Source organism: Physeter macrocephalus, chromosome 13 (assembly GCF_002837175.3).
Source record: "Physeter macrocephalus isolate SW-GA chromosome 13, ASM283717v5, whole genome shotgun sequence".
Taxonomy (NCBI): Eukaryota; Metazoa; Chordata; class Mammalia; order Artiodactyla; family Physeteridae; genus Physeter; species Physeter macrocephalus.
This window is the reverse complement of record NC_041226.1, coordinates 28377011-28391210: the sequence shown is the minus strand read 5'-3', so window position 1 is coordinate 28391210 and position 14200 is coordinate 28377011.

The following is a 14200-nucleotide window of genomic DNA, read 5'->3' as shown; positions in this document are numbered from 1 at the left end:
AGAAGAAGTAAAACTGTCACTCTTTGCAGATGACATGATACTATACATAGAGAATCCTAAAGATGCCTCCAGAAAACTACTAGAGCTAATCAATGAATTTGGTAAAGTTGCAGGATACAAAATTAATGCACAGAAATCTCTTGCATTCCTATACACTAATGATGAAAAATCTGGAAGAGAAATTAAGGAAACACTCCCATTTACCATTGCAACGAAAAGAATAAAACACCTAGGAATAAACCTACCTAAGGAGACAAAAGACCTGTATGCAGAAAACTTTAAGACACTGATGAAAGAAATTAAAGGTGATACAAAAAGGTGGAGAGATATACCATGTTCCTGGATTGGAAGAATCAGTATTGTGAAAATGACTAAACTACCCAAAGCAATCTACAGATTCAATGCAAACCCTGTTCAAATTACAATGGTATTTTTTTACAGAACTAGAACAACAACAACAACAAAAAATCTTAAAATTTGTATGGAGACACAAAAGACCCTGAAAAACCAAAGCCATGTTGATGGAAAAAAAAAAAGTTTGGAGGAATCTGACTGCCTGACTTCAGAGTATACTACAAAGCTACAGTAATCAAGACAGTATGGTACTGGCACAAAAACAGAAATATTGATCAATGGAACAGGATAGAAAGCCCAGAGATAAACCCATGCACCTGTGGTCAACTAATCTATGACAAAGGAGGCAAGGATATACAATGGAGAAAAGACAGTGTCTTCAATAAGTGGTGCTGGGAAAACTGGACAGCTATATGTAAAAGAATGTAATTTGAATACTCCGTAAAACTATTAAAAAAAAAAAAAAACTCAAAATGGATTAGAGACCTAAATGTAAGCCTGGACACTGTAAAACTCTTAGGGGAAAATATAGGAAGAACACTGTTTGACATAAATCACAGCAAGATCTTTTTGGAGCCACCTCCTAGAGTAATGGAAATAAAAAGAAAAATAAACAATTGGGACCCAACGAAACTTAAAAGTGTTTGCAGAGCAAAGGAAAATACAAACAAGACGAAAAGACAACCCTCAGAATGGGAGAAAACATTTGCAAACGAATCAACAGACAAAGGATTAATCTCCAAAATATATAAACAGCTCATGCAGCTCACTATTAAAAAAACAAATAACTCAATGCAAAAATGGGCAGAGGAGCTAAATAGATATTTCTCCAAAGAAGACATACAGATGGCCAAGAAGCACACAAAAACTGCTCAATGTCACTAATTATTAGAGAAATGCACATTAAAACTACAGTGATGTGCTCTCTCACACCATTTAGAATGGACGTCATCAGAAAATCTACAAACAACAAATGCTGGAGAGGATGTGGAGAAAAGGGAACCCTCTTGCACTGTTGGTGGGAATGTAAATTGATACAGCCACTATGGAGAGCAGTATCGAAGTTCCTTAAAAAACTAAAAAGTAGAATTACCATATGATCCAGCAATCCCACTACTGGTCATATATCCAGAGGAAACTATAATTTAAAAAGACACATGCACCCCAGTATTCATTGCAGCACTATTTACAATAGCCAGGTCATGGAAGCAACCTAAATGCCCATCAGCAGACGAATGGATAAAGAAGATGTGGTACATATATACAATGGAATATTTCTCAGCCATAAAAAGGAACGAAATTGGGTCATTTGTAGAGACATGGATGGATCTAGAGACTGTCATACAGAGTGAAGTAAGTCAGAAAGAGATAAACAAATATTGTATATTAACACATATAGTGGAACCTAGAAAAATGGTACAGATGAACCTGTTTGCAGGGATGAATTAGAGACACAGATGTAGAGAACAAACATATGGACACCCAGGGGGGAAAGTGGTGGGGATGGGTGTGTGGTCTGATGAATTGGGAGATTGGGATTGACTTATATACACTAATATGTATGAAATGGATAACTAATAAGAACATGCTGTATAAAAAAATAAATAAAATAAAATTCAAATTAAAATAAAATGATGTGTCACAGTGTTAAAACAAATGAGACATTAATATGCGATTCAATTTTCTTCTAAATACATGCAATAAAATGTTTCATTTTAATACATTTCCTTGATTCTATAATTCATTTATTGTTTCTTTTTCATTTTTTCTTTCTTTTTCTTTTTTTCTTTTTTACTTTGTGCTCTCTATATTAAATCATAAACATAGCAATACCTTAGAGATGTCTCATAGATGGATAGGATATTGCTAACAATTTAAGGCAACTTAAAAGGGAAATAACAGGATAGGCCATGACCATGACTGTCACAGCATATGTTGCCCAGGGCTTTGTCCTGCCATCTCAAGAAACTTCTGCTAATAGGAGCAGAGCTGTCAGGGAAGGCTGTGGTATCAATCTTCTCATTTTATTTTAATGCTACTCTCCCATAACTTCTGCTTTATAAAAGATATTTTAGGGTTGACTCAGCTATGTTTATAATATTAGCAGATGTGAAAGTAAATATGTGGACTAGGAAATTAACCCTACAAATTGTTTGAGAAAGAAGAAAGAATTAAGGTTTCAGATCATAGGAGTTTTTCATAATAAATTTACATTCTGTGATAAAAGTGTAGTCTAAAGAACCAAGGAGAAAATAACTCCATTAGACAGGTTCATTTTGAATAGGGATTCCACATAATTATAGTAGAATATATAACCTCATTTGAGTATAACTGATTACAAGGACTCATGCTGATGGGAATCAGGAATATTGTGTTAATCATGGTAATGTTTTTCTAACTTACTGATGGTTACTCACTTATCTATCAGGAACAGTCTTTTGATCTGCTAATCACTTTCTTTTTATCTTTTTTTAATGGAAGTATAATTGACTTACAACGTTATACCAGTTTCAGGTGTACAACACAGAGATTTGATATTTTTGTATATTACAAAATGACCACAACAATGTCTAGTTATCATTTGTCACCCAACGATGTTAATATATTATTGAATATATTATCTATGCAGTACATTAAATCTCTGTGACTTATTTCTTTCATAACTGAAATAATCTCCCTCACCTAGTTCACTCATCTCCCCATTCTCCTCTCCTATGGCAACCACCTGTTTGTCCACTGCATCTATGAGTCTGCTTCAATTTTGTTATGTTTGTTCATTTGTTTTGGTTTTCAGATTCCACATATAAGTCAAATAATATGGTATTTGTTTTTCTCTGTATGACTTATTTCACTTAGCGTAATATCCTCTAGGCCCAGACATGTTGTTGCAAATGGAAAGATTTCATTTTTCGTGGCTCAGTAATGTTCCACTGTGTGTGCCTGTGTGTGTGTGTGTAATATATATGTGTGTGTACATATATACATACATAAATGTATCACATATATATGTATATGTAGATATGTGTGTGTATATATGTATGTATGTGTGTGTGTGTGTATATATATATATATATATATATATATATATATATATATATACACATCACATCTTCTTTAGCCATTCTTCTATTGTTGGACACTTATGATGCTTCCATATCTTGGCTATTGTAAATAATGCTGCAATGAACTTATACAGATAGGGCTGCAATATCTTTTCAAGTTACTATTTTTGTTTTCTTTGGGAAAACACCTAGAAGTGGAATTGTTGAATCATATGGTTGTTCTATTTTTAAATTTTTGAGGAACCTCCATACTATTTTCCATTGTGCCTGCCCCAGTTTACATTCTCACCAAATATGCACAAATGCCCCCTTTCTCCACATCCTTGCCAACACTTATTTGTTGTCTTTGTGATAATAGTCATTCTGACAGATATGAGGTGATATCTCACTGTGGATTTGATTTGCATTTGCCTGAGTGTTGATGGAGTTGAGCATTTTTTCATGTGTCTATTGGCTCTGTGTATGTCTTATTTGGAAAAATGTCTATTCAAGTCTTCTGCCCATGTATTAATTGAGGTGTTTAGTCTTTTTGATATTGAGTTGTTTGAGTTCTTCGTATGTTTTGGATATTAGCATATTATCAGGTATATCTTTTGCAAATACGTTTTCCATTCAGTAGGTTGCCTTTTCCTTTAGTTGACAGTTTCCTTCATTGTGCAAAAAATGTTTAGTTTGATGTACTCCCATTTGTTTTTGCAGATGAAGTTTATATAGATAGTTATAAATTAGTAAAACATGTGTTAGAAACCCCAGATAAAAGGTAAGAGTGGAGATTAAGAATTTTTTTTTTATATTTAACAAATATGTATTGAGTTCATTCTATGTTCAGACACTGTTATAGGCACTGGAGATACATTAAATGATGTCTGCCCTCATAGAGATTACATTTAAGTAAGTCATGACCACCATATATTTCCCTTGCTTATGAATTTAGATAATAATTGTTCTTGTGGTTGGAAACTATAAGATTTTATTAGTTTTCTAACAACATATTTATATTTAAGGTATTCACAAGAAGAAACAATATTTTGTTTAGGCTATCAGTCTATTGACTGGTAACATACATTTATTTGAGCAGTATAATGGCAGCAAGCCCAGCAACGATATTTATTATTGCCAAACAGTTTTCATTCTGTTTATTTCTAAGAATAATTTAAAAATCTCAAATGAAATAAAGAATTAGGGAACAAACCTAAGTTCATATTCATATGTAGTTGTGGTTAATTCCTAAGTTTTTCTTTAGCTGTTAAAATCAAAGTCAAAATCGAGATTAGGATTTATTTTTCAGTATCTACCAGTAGAGGTGCATTAATTTTGTTTAATTTTAGTTATTTTCAGGGAAATGAATTTAGTCTTCGAAAGAGGAAAACATACCACAGGTAGCACTTTCCAGTGACTAGAGTCAATGTTTCTTCATGGCCAACCAAATATTTTATTATTATTTTCTATATTTTCATTGCTTAGCTCTTAACTTAAAATATGTTATTGGTAGTGGTTGATCTATTTTCACCATATATTATGGTCCTGCAAGGTTTTCTTTCATTTTTTCTGGTTATTATTTTCATAACCAGTCTCAAGTTTTCTTCCAAGAAAAATATGAATATTCGTTTATTTTACTCTCAATTTCAAAAAAAATGAAAAATAGGAAAAACAGTTTTGTAATAAAGCGCAATTGTTGCTCTTTTCTGATGACAATGTATTCCTAGGAAAGGTTAAGCTTTACTCTAAATAAATGCAAGAGTTTATTCAGATCCATCACATGTACATACATTATGAAGATATGTAAAATATCTGCTACAGTTTACCATTACTTATTCTTCTTGCAGGTCCATTTGAGATATATTTTGAAAATCAGTCAAACTTATTAGTTTGCAAAAGTGTGCTTTCTTAATGTGGGTAAGATAATAATGCAGAAGGATGATGCACTCAGCTTTGTGGCACACAAAGCATAGTATTGCACGAGATTAATAATCTTGGGACTAATAATTGGGAGATATAATGCAATAATTTATAACCATGAATTGGTGTTCTAGTTCAGATTAGTTTACCTATTTACCATCCCTTAGAATATGAACAAATGGACCATGTGACAGATGAACGTCTATAGGGATAGAAGGGGGAAATTATTTTTATTCAGCTAGAGGACAGCATAAATCCCTGAAAATCTGAGTTGAGAATATTAAGAAATCTGAATATGGAAACCATGACAGGGGAAATGATAGAATATGAAGACAAGCTTCACCTGCTTACAAATTTGATCTGGATCAAGTTTAATTTGTATGGTTTGACAGGCAGTGCAAACTGTTTTCTGTTTGCTGATCATATTCTTAGGCATAATTGTCAAAAAATTTGATCAAAGAAAAATGGAAAGGGGCAAACATTTCTAGAACTTTCCTTTGAAATAATGACCCCCTTTCCTTTTCTCATTAATTTTAAACCATCACCACCACAAAGAAGCAAAGACTCCATTTATCTGCAGTCTGGTGGCTGGTAATTTATATTTCTCTGTAGGTTCATCAATTTTAAGCCTTCACAGTAAACAAAGGGCCTCTGCTTGACTTTAGTAGATAGTCTTGACATATATTAAGTTACTCCAATTACCAAAAGAAGGTATTCTGACAATATCTTCACTCCTACAAATACCTTTCCTGTATTCTCACCTAGCAAATTGCACCCAGTAGGTATTAAAACTATTTATTCAAACAGTGACTGAATTAAAAAATTAATAGAATATGTTAAATGTGGCACAAAAGTATGAGTTTATGTAATTTCTTTTGAAAAAAAGTAACAATAGCCATTTAAGAAGTCTAGATACTATTTACTTGACCCAGAAATTCCATTACTGGACATTTGTTTTCCAGATACACTTGTACATGTGTGCAAAGACAAATGTAGTAGGATGCACAATCGAATTTCTTGTAATACCAAAAGATTAAACACATTGTAAATGTCCTTCAATAAGAGACAGGTTAAAAATATGTTACATCCACAAAATCGAAACCGGGCAGCCATTTAAAAGAATTATGTTTATATTACAGTGTGCATATATGTGTGTGTAAGTGTGTGGACACACACACTGATATATATATATATATATATAATCTATGTATGTATCATGTTGATTTATGTGTATATAGTACAGATATATACCATACACATATTTATTGTACATGTGATAACATATATACAACAGATACAAATATGAAAAGATCTCTAAGATATGTAAATTTTAAAATAGAACATAAAGAGCAGCAGTATATACTATACATAAGTGCCAATCCTAGAAATAATTTGAATTTCTGTCAACCAAGAAATGGATAAAGAAATTGTATTCTGTTGATATAATAGAACACCATGCATCAAAGAAAATTAATGAGCTATAGTTACACAAAATATGCTTGAGTCTGAAATACATAATATTGAACTAAAAAAAGTTAGACACCAAAGAATACCTTTAATAAAGTTTGAAAACAGGCAACACTAAGCTATAGATTTTAGTTACCATATAATGATGATAAGATAAAGGAAAAAATAAAAGAGCAAATATAAAATTCAGCTTTGTTTTACCAATAGAGAGAGGAGAATTACCATTTATTTGCAATCACTCTGTGTGTGCATTGGCAATGTTGTATTTATTAAACTTGGAGGTGATTATATTGTAGCTCAGGTTATAATAATTCATTATATCTACATTAATGTTTTATACACATTTTATTTATGGTATATTTAATGAATAACAAGATATTAATATGAAATGTAAGATGCTAAGCAATATGTACCTTATGTTTATATTTGTGGTAAGAGGAGAGTGTGGTATATTTACAAATGTGTATATATATGTATATATATAATTTTCTGATGGACAACCAAAAAATTGCAAGGGTCGTTACATTGGAGAAAAGACATAATAAAGTAAAAATTGTGCCCAGAATGTTATCAGGAAAGATACTAGCTTGGTGAGTTTTTTTTCCTTGAAGAACTGCTTTTTAGTTGTTTGACAGAAGGGCTAAGCTTTTGAAAATATGTTTTTCCTTTTTTGTTAGAGCAGCAAAATGCCAGGTATGCCTGGCTTTTCTCAATTGTGTAAATTCCAGCAGTTTTAGCTTGTGCAAAATATTTGAAGTCGTCTAAAGAAATTTTCAATTAGCGCCTTAGAAATAGAGTATTTGTTATTAACCAAGTTCCACTACATAAACTTTTGTAATGTGTTGCCTCACTGAAAATAGCAAATTGACCTAAGAGCACAATAAGATGAATTAACCAAATGAATTGAATTTATTTATGTCTAATTGTATCCAAGTTACATTTCTTAGTCCATTAAGGGGAAATGATAGCAGAACAAATAGCAAAAAAAAAAAAAAAAAAGTTAAAAATAAAATACTGTTTTTCTAATAAAAATATACAGTTACTTGTAAAGTGGACACATTTTTGCAACTACAGAATACATTTGTAAATGCAATGACAGTATTAAAAATATACTTTGTTGGCATTAGAGAGGATAATCCACCTTCTCTCTTACTTGGCTGTAACTTCTGTATTGCTTCAGAACAAGGTGAGAGGTGATCCACCTGAATTTTCATCCCTGCTTTCAGACTTCAGTGAAATCTGAAGATGTGTCCTGAAATCCAAAGTCTGTTCTAAACTTGTTTTATGAGAGCTACACACACTAAGTAATGATGAATGAGTTTCTCCTTGTGGTCATGAACTTTTGCAGGAATACTCCATTAAGTTTAAATCTTTTGAAAATATGTGCCTCAAAGAGGTGCCAGCGAAGATTGAAAGTAATCCTGTATTTCTTAAGGTGATGCTTCAGCTTTACAGTATGTGGTAAGAATTTGAAAACTTTCTTTAGCTTTAATCTGTATAGCTATATCTTCTTTAAGAATGCAATGTGATGAAGAGTCAATTCTGCAATGATCCCACCTAAAAATGCAACAGCAAAAATCAATAAGGTATATTTACCTCTGAATAGATGAGGACTATTCTACCTCCAGTCTCACAAAAATATTTTAATTTGCAAGATATGCTGGAAATTATGTTTAGAATGATTTAACATGGTCCACATTGCTGATTAAGATTGAATAAGCAGTTGAAATAAAAGAAACAAGAAGAGGGGATGAAAATATGGCTTAGAAACAAGCCCAAAATTGCTGCAAGTGGTCCAATTATTTTCATAGTCAAATGTTTTTATAAAGCTTCAGTAGAATAATCAATGCTTACTTCTTTGAAATTGCACTCCTTTAGTTCTCTGGTCATTTGATTCTAGACTCCCCAGGAATGGGGTCTGGGAGAAGAAAAATGACAACAAGGGAGTGTATGCCTGTGTCCTTCTCCTTTTTTGTTTGTTTTGTTTTGTTTTAATACCTTACTCTGCATAAAAGAGAGATTCCCATTTTGTTTAATACTCTTTTAGAATTTGTAGATGGAGGTTATGAACTTAGGAAAGCTTGTATATAAATCCTAAAAGAACCCCTTTGCACTTTGTGACCTTGGACATTGTTTTAAAATTTTTATTGGCTCATTTTCTATAAAATGGAGATGATTCTACTTACAAGTTTGATTTTTTAATTAAAACAATTTATGTGCTACAGCATATAGTCAAATGCTATAAGAATGTTCTTTTTAAAATATTGATCTAAAGGCGAAACATTTGTGAAAAAGTTGTGTAATAATTATTATGGTCAAATATTAAGAACTATTTTTCCATAGAGTTTAGCAAAAGAGCAAGATATACCTTAGTTCTCACATTAAAACAATCAACATTTTTCCTATTCAACAGACATAAATATTTTAAATAATATTAAACATAAAAGCAACATACCTATAGGTACAAAGCAAAATACTTATATGTACCAAAGTGCAAACTAAATAAGAAATGTGCATTATTCTTACTAATAAAACTATAAATTTGTGATGTACGTGAAGGAAATCTGAATAAATGGAAAGCTACAAAGGTGTATGAATGAAACAAGTCAATTTTGTAAAACTTTCAATTCTTTCGCCCCCAACAAATTTAATGTCATCTCCAAATTCTGGAACTTGACAAAATCATCCTAAAATTTCTAAAATTCAAGCGGAATTTTACATGAGGAAGAATAAACAAAAAAATATTGAAATATAATTATAAAGAAGGGAAAGGCTCATCTTACCAGATAATACAATATAAAGACCTAATTTAAAAATAGCATAATGTTCCTATTGGCATAACTTGACCTATAGAACAATGGAACAGAGATTTCCAAAACAGAGCCATATTTATAACTGAATTTGAATTTGAAAAATGTGATGTCTTTAATAAACGGTTTTGGAATTCCAATATCAAATCACTGACATACACACATGTGCAAAAAATATCCAAGTTAGTGAAAAACCTAAATGAAAAAGATACAACTAAAATTATAGTTATAGAAGAATTTGTTTATGTACTTGGAGTATTAAAAGTGTATTGAACAAATCATAAAGAAATAAACTGGTAAATTTGACTGAACGAAATTTTAAACTATTTAAAAATAATGCTATAATTATATTTAAAATGTGTACAAAAGCATGTAATAAAATATTTGCAACATGAATAACATAGAATCAATAACATTAGTCCCAAGGGTATATAAAGCAGAATTTAGCCATATCTGCTATGTTTCAACTTGTATAAAGAAAATATACTCAAATTGTATACTTAAAAACTAAGAATAATAAAATAATAAAATTTAGCTTAAGGCAGATCAGGCCAGGTCAGGTGTGCATTGTGAAGGATTTCAGAACAAGCCACCCCAATGTTACCATTTTGCCATATGGATTATTCTGAGCTATAGGCAAATTATACCCTGTGGCCTCAAGAGAATGTTCTGCCCTTCTCTTAACTACCTGGAAGAATTGAAATGGGGAGCCTTTCCCAGAATGAAAATTATTACCAGAGATAAATTTCATCTGAGTGAACCATCTATATGGCAGGGCAAACATCTAGTCACCCAAAATCTGCTCTTCTTCTTATTGTCCTGTGAATTAACCTCCTGTCCTTGGAAGTCCCAGGCCCCTATCACATTTCTTAGCTCAAAATGGCATAAATACCTCATTTTTCCTTTCTGTCTTTGAACCTCTAATGTATGTGGTGCTCCCAAAAGTACAAAATTAAATGTGGGTGTGTTTTATTTTCCTGTTAATCTGTCTCATGTTGATTTGATTAGTAGACAGCTGAAAGAATCTTTGAAGGGTAATGGAAAATTCTTTCTCTACAACAATTGTATGACAGACTTAACTCTAACTATAATGAGAAGTTATGAACAATTTTAAACAAAGAAGCAAATAATCTGATTAACATTTTAGAATAAAAGACCTTGGGTGTTCTTTGTTTTGTTTTGGTTTGTTTTTTATGAGAATATTTTAGAATGTCTGGTGTAGAAACTTGGAGACTAGTTAGGAGACAAGTTATTGCCCTAATACAGGTAAAAGATGATGGTGATTTGGACTTTCAAGGTGACAAGGAAAAAAAATGACAAACCAATAATGATACCTAGGTTTTTTTGTCTTGAGCAACTGGATAGATGCATCTGACACTTAACTAAGATGGAGAATCCTGGTAGGGGGACCATGTGGAATAAACTTCATTAGTTGGAAGTTATTGTAACAGAGAAGAACAAACCTGATTCCATATTGGAAATATTCATTTAGATCTAAGGTTTTGTGCTCTGTTGCCTATGCTTAGTCATGCTGGCTCTGCACCTTTGTCTAGTCAATCAGTGAAAGAATGTTTCCTACAGTCTGAAATATACATAGTAGCCCTTTCTCAAGGCTCTGCCTCCCAGGCTTAACCTTTAAAGCCATAACACTTTTCATTCATTTAGAGATAAAAGGTTGCAGAAGAGAAAATAACATTTGTCTTGTTGAGGTTTATAGAAACATTCTGACCAGACCTACATGGACAGCTGCAAGAACAAGATTACCACATTCCCTATGGGATCTGGCCGGCACCAAGAAGTCTGCAGCATCTAGCCAAAACCCCTTCCCTTTTAGTGTAAAAAGAAGTCTGAATTCTAACTTGGTTAAGATGGTTCTTTGGGACACTAGTCCACTATCTTCTGCCCCAGCACCTCATCTCCTGATTTTGTTGTGTGATGAACATATGAGTTTGGAAGTTTGGACTCTGTAACATTATTACTTCCTAAAGTAATCTATTTCATCAGTAATCCTGTAACTGAAATTTAATCTAAATATTTGCTGTTTATAAAAATATATATTTTATGTTAGTACCAAAAAATATAAAAAATATTATTAAAAGGATGACAGAGGTAATTAGATATTACATATACTTGTTTGTCACAGATACTGAGAAATAAACTACATTAAAATGTTACATATAATGAACAAGCAGTGTCCTGTTTATGCATCTTGCCTCGCATTCTAGATTGAAAACTTTTTGTAAAGATTAAACATAGACTCACATCATCCTGTAAATCTTCTAATATATGGCAGAATAGACTATGTCGATGTGTATTTGATGAATGTATAGATGATTGCCTATGATATGTACATGTATATGTTGTACTAGAGTGATAGTGTATAAACAAATAACTCCAGGGAAGTAAAATAACACATTTGAAACTGAATTACTAATTAGTAAATTACTACATTTCAGAAATTATTAAAAGTTTCCTAAACTTGCACTCTACCAGGACCAACATCTACAGCACAAACTATTTTTTTCAATTTGTATGTATTAGGTGTACCAATATATTAGGAAATGGAAGAAGCCCTTTCCCAGCCACTACTATTTTTTTATAGACAAAAATTTTATTCTAACTCTATTTTCATATGCATCTTCTTCAACTTCCATGGAGCCCACAACCTGTGGATTTAGAAATTGACATCTTTTGCACAATTCTTATTTCCTCTCCAAAGATGGCTTAGGCTTTTTATCTACATTTGGCTCTTAGGCATCTCTTCTAATATATTATTCCAATCAGATCAGAAATTATAAGATGTGTTAAATTAAGGAAAGGCAATTGCTGTTTATTTCTAATCTCTGCACTTCAGTTTCCTTATCTTAAATAATTATTATTAAACAAGGAAAAATTCCCAGAAACAGACATGTGCATACATATGTACGTAGATTAGGCACTCAAAACAGTCGCAATTATTATAAAGTTTAAATTCTTAAAAATTGGGGAGTGCTTGATCTTTATACATTTATGAATTGAACAATGAAAATTTGAGAAGCAAAGAACCCTCATTTCCTCATTACTGTTCTCTTCGTGCTGCAGAACTAGGCTGCACAGTTTATTCTATCTTGTGGAAACAGTATTTGGCTTTACTCTTAATTTCAATCTTTTATTTCTCAGAATTGGCCTCCACATTCATAGCTGTCATGTTCATGTTTCACTATGACACTGAAAAAATTTCAGAGGCTATACACTTCTTATTTTACAAATGAAGTTGTTTTATGATAAACAGCCTTACTCTTTCTTGGAATTTACTTACTATTTACACTTCTGATTTTTTTTTTTAATGTTTTGACCCTCTTCACCCATTTCTCCCGCCTCCTCTCCCCACTTTCTGTCTCTGGAAGCCACCAATCTGTTCTATCTTTGAACTTGTATTTTGTTGCTGTTGTTTGTTTTTGGCTTTGTTTTGTTTTTAGATTCCACACATAAGAGAAATCATATGGTATTTGTCTTTTTCTACCTGATTTATTTCAGTCAGCATAATGCCCTCAAGGTTCATCCATGTTGTTGCAAATGGCAACATTATTTTTTATGGCTCAGTGATATTCCATTATATATATATATATATATATCACACATGCTTAGTTGATTAGGCAGTAGGTTTTCATGTCAGACAGCAAGTTATACAATCCACTTCCATTATTGAACAATTTTGGCAATTTGGGCGAGTTACTTAATTTTCTGAGCTTCATCACAGGTTTGTTAATAGTTACTTTAGTACAGACTTTAAAGAAACTTAAAGGATTTAAAGAGGTAGTATATACAAATAATTTTGACAATATTTAGCCCATAGTAAGCACTTGATAAATTTTATTGGTTTTTATTATTAATCTATACTCTATTCATGTTTTCTTATCAGTGGTAAATGCATTTGGCAAGAGTAATAGAAAACATGATAAACATTGATTTAAATAAATCCTGTATTTATCCCACCCAAAGGAAATCCCGAGATAGATTCTAAAGAGATGGCAGAGAAATTCAGTAAAATACTCAGGGACTCATGTTCATTCCACTTTTCCCTTCAATAACTCTTATGTGTAGGCCTACAGCTGCTTTCTTGTGGCTTCATTGGTTTAAAGATGGATACTGCATCTTCAGTATCATGGTTCCTTCTTAATCAGGGAAAGAATGATGGATGAAAACCTTTATACTTGAGTAAAGTTTCCTTTTAATTTGGGAAATGATATCTTCCCCAGGGATTTTTATCTAGATGACTTTGGACAGTACTATATCATATATCCAACCTTAGCAGCGGGGATGTTGGACAACTGAGCTTTCTATCTGTAATATAAGAAGGCCAGTAATAAGGGGGAAGTCAGTGGCCATTGTGCAGCTGTTGTATGGTGACTGCCATGTCTTCCATGACAAAGGGTTATTCTGGCTTTATTTCTTGCTCTCCAATTGCAACTTCTCTGAATCTTTGGCTCTATCTTCACTCATCTTGAGTTCTTCTGAAATCTGATTACAGTTATTTTGAACAGTAATTATAGATCTATAAAAGCCAGTTTATAAGTTAATATATCATCTTATATTTTAGACAATTGCATTGCAAATGGTAAACTCACT